Raw genomic sequence first — 7,993 nt, forward strand, 5'->3', positions numbered from 1 at the left:
TTCAGTTTCCTGATTTGCTCAATGCATCTTGGAGCACGGCAGGATAGAAAAGATTGATCAGGAAGGGATTTGGAGAAATGACCATTCAAGAGAGAGAGAGAGAGAGAGAGAGAGAGAGAGAGAGAGAGAGAGAGTGTGTGTGTGTGTGTGTGTGTGTGTGTGTGTGTTAGAACTGGTGGATGTACAGGCTCTATTGGGTGCTGTAGAAAAGAAATTAGAGCCCAGAGACTAAGTAGGGATAGAAAGCACTCACCTGATGTCAAGTGAAGTGGAAAGACTGGTTTGAACACACTTATTTTTCCATCCCAGGATCACTGCTGCTTTAAGGTCCCAATTAATTTCTGGTCAGTACACCTGTCGTTTCTAAAGTCTCTGCCTCTTCATGTCCAGTTGCCATCAATATAGATTTTCTCTCTGGAAACAAGGAGCTTAGCGGACCTCGTCAGGATTGTTGTATCCATTTAGGGATTCATCCAAATGATCCAATCATGGACACGCCCAGTGTTTCCACTTGCCGGAGCTCTTCCCTTTGGGCTTTCTGAACAAGGCTGCAGGTTTCCTTTAGGAGTCAGAGGGTTCTGATGTGCAGAGAGCTATTTTTCCCCTCTATCACTGGCCTTCACATGGCTCTCAGACCACAAGGACGTGACCGATTGAGATGACCAATTGTACCATACTTGGGGAAACCTCCAGGTAGTTGAACTATGAGCAGCCTGAAATGTGAAATGGAGCTTATTTGAAATCATTGAAGCTCCTTTAAATCATACTTTCCCTTCATTTGGGGATTCGTTTTCTAACACATATAACAACCCTTTGCAGGCTTGAGAACATTAACTTCTCTGACTTCCATTTCCCGTGGTAAAACCCCTCATCAGGATGAAAGATGAGCAGGAGGAAGAGAGGAAATTGTTTGTTTTCTGCTCTGAGGTCAGGAGAGAGGATTTCTAATGGCATGGAGGCCAAATGCTAAAGCAGAGGCTTTGTTCACGGGATTCCTGTGAATCACAGCCTGATAGAGATGAGGCCGTGAAACACAAATATAGATGTGGCTAATGATAAGCAATAAGATTTTATTTTTCGCCTGGGGTGACTTTATAATGGAGCTCTTCTAAATGAGCTTTAACCACAAAATTGCTGCAAGAAAACTGAGCCAAACAGAAACCAATCCGAGCTTCTCCAGCACAGTGGTTAGACATAGGTAAATTCCCCAGTCATCTCCCCAACCTATTTACCTACCTCCAGAGACACTGACACAAAAGTATCCCCTAAATGTTTAGGCAGTCACCCCAACTTCCTCAGCGTTTATGTGCTTACCTGGAAACTCATTTGCTTCCTGTTCATGTAATTTGTTTTAGCATGTCTCCCTGGCTACATTGAGTGGTTTCTTGAGGGGAGAGATTGTGTCTGCTATTATTGTGGTTTTCCAAATGTGTCAAGTCAGGTCAGCAAGGAACAGTGTGGCCTAGTGGAAAGAGCATGGGCCTGGGAGTTAGAGGATCTAGGTTCTAATCCCCACTCTGCTTATTGTTATTATTACATTTTTTAAGCACTTACTATATGTTCAGTAGGGTAGATGTAAGAGAATCAGGTCAGATACTCTCTCCCCCCTTCTAGACTGTAAGCCCAGTGTGGGCAGGGATTGGCTCTATTGCTGAATTGTATTTTCCAAGTGCTTAGTACAGTGCTCTGCACACAGTAAGCGCTCAATAAATGCGATTGAGTGAATGAACGAATGAATGTCCCTGTCCTGCGAAGGCTCACAGCCTTAGTAGGAGGGAGAACAGGTGTTTCTAGCATATCAGCTGAAATGTTTTCCTTCTATTTTGACACACGGCTTTTGTTCTCAGATTTTTTTTTAAATAAGAATTTACCCAATTATTTTCAATTCAAAATCTTGACACATTTGTATAACAAACAACTTCTGAAAAAGTCAAATAGTTACAATAGAAAGTGCCTTTATTACACGTTGGTGATCTAGTTCTCTGACTGTCAAGCTACCTGAATTACTTCAAATATATATTGTGAGCCACTATAGACACAGCATCATGTTCACACAAACACAAATCCGCACTTCACAGAACATGTAGTTTCAAAATCAGGTTCTGTGGAAGGTCTGTTCCTTATACGGGGTTGAAATATAGACTGTCTCCTTGCAACCCAAACCACCTTTCACCAATAATTTATCTGTTTAAATGTCTCTAGAAGATAGGCCCTCAGCAAGTCATTTAATTTCTCTGTGCCTCAATTCCCTCATCTGTAAAATGGGGATTAAATCCTACTCCCTCCTACTGAGACTGTAAGCCCAGTGTGAAGTAGGACTGTATCCAACCTGATTATCTACTTCATTCATTCATTCAATCCTATTTATTGAGCACTTACTGTGTGCAGAGCACTGTATTAAGCACTTGGGAAGTAGAAGTTGGCAACATATAGAGACGGTCCCTACCCAACAACAGGCTCACAGTCTAGAAGGGGGAGACAGACAACAAAACATGTAGACAGGTGTCAAAACTGTCAGAATAAATAGAATTTTAGCTATATGCACATCATTAACAAAATAGAGTAATAAATACGTACAAGTAAAATAGAGTAATAAATCTGTACAAATATATACAAGTGCTGTGGGGAGGGGAAGGAGGTAGGGCGGGGGTTATGGGGAGGAGGAGAGGAAAAAGGGGGCTCAGTCAGGGCAGGCCTCCTGGAGGAGGTGAGCTCTCAGTAGGGCTTTGAAGGGAGGAAGAGAGCTAGCTTGGCGGATGTGCGGAGGGAGGGCATTCCAGGCCAGGGGAAGGACGTGGGCCAGGGGTCGACAGCAAGACGGGCGAGAACAAGGCACGGTGAGGAGATTAGCGGCAGAGGAGAGGAAGGTGTGGGCTGGGCTGTAGAAGGAGAGAAAGGAGGTGAGGTAGGAGGGGGTGAGGTGATGGACAGCCTTGAAGCTGAGGGTGAGGAGTTTTTGCTTGATTCGTAGGTTGATAGGCAACCACTGGAGATTTTTGAGGAGGAGAGTGACATGCCCAGAGCCTGCCTCAGCAGTTAGTACAGTGCTTGGTGCACAGTAAGTGCCAAGCAGCACTTGGAAGCAGCATGGCCTAGTGGAGAGAGCACGGGCCTGGGAATCAGAAGGACCTGGCTCCTTCACTTGTCTGCTGGGTGACCTTGAGCAAGTCACGTAACTTCTCTGTCTTAGTTACCTACATAAAGCTTCTATCCTGCCTCATTGGAATTGGAAGAGAAGAACTGATAGACTAATATTCCTATATTGGGCAATCAATCGATCAGTGATACTTCTTGAGCACTTCCTGTGTGCAGAGGACTGACTTAGAACTTGGGAGAGTGCAGTACACTGGAGTTGCTAGATGCAGTCCCTGCCACCAAGGAATTTACGGTCTACAGGATATGTGCAAGATATACAATTCCTTTGACTTGCCTTGCCCTCATAATCTTAGTGTTGCATTTATGTTGTTCACATTCTTGTTGGGTGATGTCCAGTTGCCTGTGTGATCTGCCATTTTTGCTGACTGTGAGATCTTTCAGCATAGGGCTTAGGTCAGTTTGTTCCAGGTCCAGTTCAGCCGTATCATGTCCATGAGGGCGATGAGGTGGGAGCGTCCTACAGTAGCCCAAATGGGCCTGAGGTGGCCTGGGACAGGGAGGAATTCGTTGTTCATTAGGGGAAGTGCAGCTAAGTCAGGCAAGGAGAGCAACATGGACTCGTGAATAGAGCACGGGCCTAAGAGTCAGAAGGACCTGGATTCTAATCATGGCTCCGCCTCTTGTCTGCTGTGTGACCCTCGACAAGACACTTCATTTCCCTGGGTCTCAGTTCCCTCATCTGTAAAATTTGGATTAAAGACTCTAAGCCCCATGTGGGACATGGACTGGGTTCAACCTGATTATCTTGTATCTAGGCCAGCACTTAGTACAATGCTTGACACGTAGTAAGAACTTTACAGATACCGTTAAGAAAATCAGTGGTATTTATTGGTACTTTACAAATTAAGAGCTCCATAAATACCATTGATTGAGCGCTTGCCCTATGCAGAACATTATACCAAGCACTAGGGAGATTACAGTCCAATAGATTTGGTCAGGATGATCCCTGCCCTCCAGGAATTTACGGTCTAATGGACATGAAAGGGAAGGAAAGTGAGTGGGAGGAAAGAGAGCTGCAGTCCTGTTTGGGAAGGTGTAGAGCTCACCTCCTCCAGGAGGCCTTCCAAGACTGAGCCCCTCCTTCCTCTCCCCCTCCTCCTCCTCTCCATCCCCCCCGCCTTACCTCCTTCCCTTCCCCACAGCACCTGTATATATGTATATATGTTTGCACGTATTCATTACTCTATTTATTTATTTTACTTGTACATATTTATTCTATTTATTTTATTTTGTTAATATGTTTTGTTTGGTTCTCTGTCTCCCCCTTCTAGACTGTGAGTCCACTGTTGGGTAGGGACCGTCTCTATATGTTGCCAACTTGTACTTCCCAAGCGCTTAGTACAGTGCTCTGCACACAGTAAGTGCTCCATAAATACGATTGATTGATTGATTGATTGATTGATTAGTTTCTCTCTTCACGTAAATGTTTGTCTTCCCCCAAGATAGTTAGAGGCAGGGAACGTGCCTGCTAATTCTGTTGTTGCACTCTCCTGGCCAGTCAGTCACTCAGTGGTATTTATTGAGTATTTACTGTGTGCAGAACAGTGCATTAAGCACTTGGGAGAATACAACGGAACAGACACATTCCCAGTAGAAGGGGAGACAGACATTAAAACAAATAAATTACAGATATTTTCAAAAGTGCTGTGGGGATGGAGGGGGCATGAATAAAGGGAGCAAGTTAGGGTGATGCAGAAGGGAGTGGGAGAGGAGTAAAGCAGGGGTTAGTCAGGGAAGACTTCTTGGAGGAGATATACCTTCAGTAAGACTGGGAAGAGAGGGCAAGTGCTCCGCACATAATAAGGGCTCAATAAATACAGTCGATTGATATATAGGAGGCACACCCTTTCAGCACATCTAGCGCTTAGAATAGTGGTTGGCACATAGTAAACGCTTAACAAATACCATCAGTATTATTTGCCCTCCAACAACTCTTCTTGGGTCACATATTCTGGCAAAGGGGCCAGTTTGAGAGTGGTCTGGCACACACTGGCTTCAGCTGTGTGTAGTGAATGAACCTGAGGCAGGGGAGAGTCTCACACTGTCCCCATAACCGCCGGCTCACCCCGTCTCTGGCTGACTCAGTCACAATGGGGTAAGGTGTCCAAGGCGACGGGTGGAATTCCTAGCTCAGCCATGCTGCTTGCCAGTGGTGGCTCTCTTAGATCAATAAGGGAAAGGCAGAGGAGAGTGTAGCTCATTTCTATGTGAGATCGTTTGGGTCCTGACCCCTGGGTAATATTATTATGGTTTATTTTTAATGGTATTTGGTAAGCACTTGCTGTGCGCCAGGCACTGTACAAAGTGCTGGGGTAGATGATCATAATAGTAATGATTATGGTATTTAAGGGCTTACTATGTGCCAAGCTAAGCACTGGGATAAATACAAGATAATCGGTTGGGCACAGTCCATGTCCCACAGTGGGCTCACAGTCTTAATCTCCCTTTTACAGATGAGGGAATTGAGGCACAGATAAATGAAGTGATTTTCCCAGGATCATACAACAGATATGTGGCAGAGGTAGAATTAGAACCCATGTCCTCTGAACTCCCAGCCCCATGCTTTTTTCATTAGGTAAGTGCTTAGTACAGTGCTCTGCACACAGTAAGTGCTCAATAAATATGATTGAATGAATGAATACTGCTTCTCTGTTAAGTGCTGACTTAATTGTCAATCACTGTTCTAGACACTAGGTTAGATACAAGTTGAACCGGTCAGACACGGTCGTTGTCCCCACAAGGAGTTCACAGTCTAAGTTGGAGAGAGATCTACAAATGAGGAAATTGAGGCACAGAGCAGTTAAGTGATTTGCCCAAGTCTCACAGTAGGTAACAAGCAGCATGGCCTAATGGGAAGAGCATGGGCCTGGAGTCAGAGGATGTGGGGCCTAATCCCGGCTCTGCCATTTCTCTGTTGTGTGACCTTGGCAAGTCACTTCACTTATAGACTGTGAGCCAGTTGTTGGGTAGGGATTGTTTCTATTTGTTGCTGAATCGTAATTTCCAAGCGCTTAGTGCAGTGCTCTGCACACAGTGCTGAATAAATACAATTGAATGAATGAATGAATGAATGAATGAATGCATGCATGAACAAATCATCTGTAAAATGAGGATCAAGACTGTGAGCCCCATTTGGGACAGGGACTATGTCCAACCTGGTTACCTTGTATCTACCTCAGCGCTGAGAGCTGTGCTTGGCACATAGTAGGTACTTAACAAATATTATTGTCATGATTTTTATTACTAATACTAATGATGATAATTAATTAATAATAATTAATAATTAATAATGATAATAGTAACTGGCAGTGCAGGATTAGAACCCAGGTTTTTTTGACTCGTGGTCCACTTTTTGACTCTCTTTCCACCAGGGATTGCTGCTTCTTTGTATCCCCAGAAATTATCCTCCAAAGCACTTTAAATGGCTAGGTCCCAGTGTTTCCAAACTATATATTATAGGGAAAAATACTTGGGCATTAGACACATTCCTTAATAATAGGGCGGCTGGGCTTTGCTGTGTAACATTTATCAATAGGTTGGTTAATATGGCATCTATATTGGCTGTGATATTATGAACTTTATTATTCATTCAATCATATTTATTGAGCGCTTACTGTGTGCAGAGCACTGTACTAAGCGCTTGATTAGGATCCCTAGGGTACCGATTGTACTAGTCACTAGGGAAATATCATTTTCACTGTTGTTTCCTGTCTTCTAATAATGATTTTCTCAATCATCCCAACATTCATTATCTGATGTTCTGCTGTCTCTCTGTCTTAGTAGTAATTTGGGTAACTGGCTTTTATTTTGAGGATTGTTTGGAATTGCAACCGTTGATCCCTTTTTTTTTTTTTTTAACCAAGTAGCACGGCATGATACCTTGGCCTTCCTGTTGAGAATCGGGGCACCAGGCTAAGGGCATAATAAATGAGCCAAAGATTGATTGAAGGCATGCATTTTTCATTGGTGCCTAATATGATGATGAAGATGGTATTTGTTAAGCGCTTACTGTGTGCAAGGCACTGTTCTAAGCGCTGAATATCCACTTAGCATATGAGAACAAGCTTTACAAAAAATCATCACCTCCACTTGTGGACAGTAGTCCCATCTAGGGGGTAGAAATTCATATTTCTTCCTTTTGGACTGCTTATTTCAAGATCCAAGGAAGGAAAAACATGTAAAGGTTTTTGCTCTCAGAAAAACCCGTAGTCAGAGAATATAATCAAGCAGCTGTTATTTTTTTTTCTTTTATGGTATTTGTTAAGCGCTTACTATGTGCCAAGCACTGTTCTAAGTGCTTGGGTAGATACAAGGTAATCAGGTTGTCCCACGTAGGGCCCACAGTCTTCTTCCCCATTTTACAGATGAGGTAATTGAGGCACAGAGAAGTTAAGTGTTTGCCCAAGGTCCCACAACTGACAAACAGCGTAGCCGGGATTAGAACCCATGACCTCTGACTCCCAAGCCCATGGTCTTTCCACTAAGCCACTCTGCTTCTCAAACCATTCGTTAAAAATGTGAATTCCCACTGCTCCATTGGGTCCCTCGGATAGCTCTGTCCTGCAGGGATTCATGTCAGAGAAAGCCGGGCCTGAGGGGAAGATGAGGGCTCAAGTAGGGCTGTGGACTCCGGGGGTCTGTGTGAGAAGAGGAAGGGATGCGACTGTCTCGAAAAGAAAGAATTCCTTTACCTCAACTCCTGGCTGGCGAGGAGGTTGGAATCCCATACTAGCCAGATCCACCTTTGAAAAGTGCATTTCTAGCCCCTAGATCGATATAAAGATAAGGAAAACGATTTACCTGTATCTTGTAGCAGGCTGAGTGAATACTGACTTTC

The sequence above is a fragment of the Tachyglossus aculeatus genome, chromosome 2 (assembly GCF_015852505.1).
Source record: "Tachyglossus aculeatus isolate mTacAcu1 chromosome 2, mTacAcu1.pri, whole genome shotgun sequence".
Lineage (NCBI taxonomy): Eukaryota > Metazoa > Chordata > Mammalia > Monotremata > Tachyglossidae > Tachyglossus > Tachyglossus aculeatus.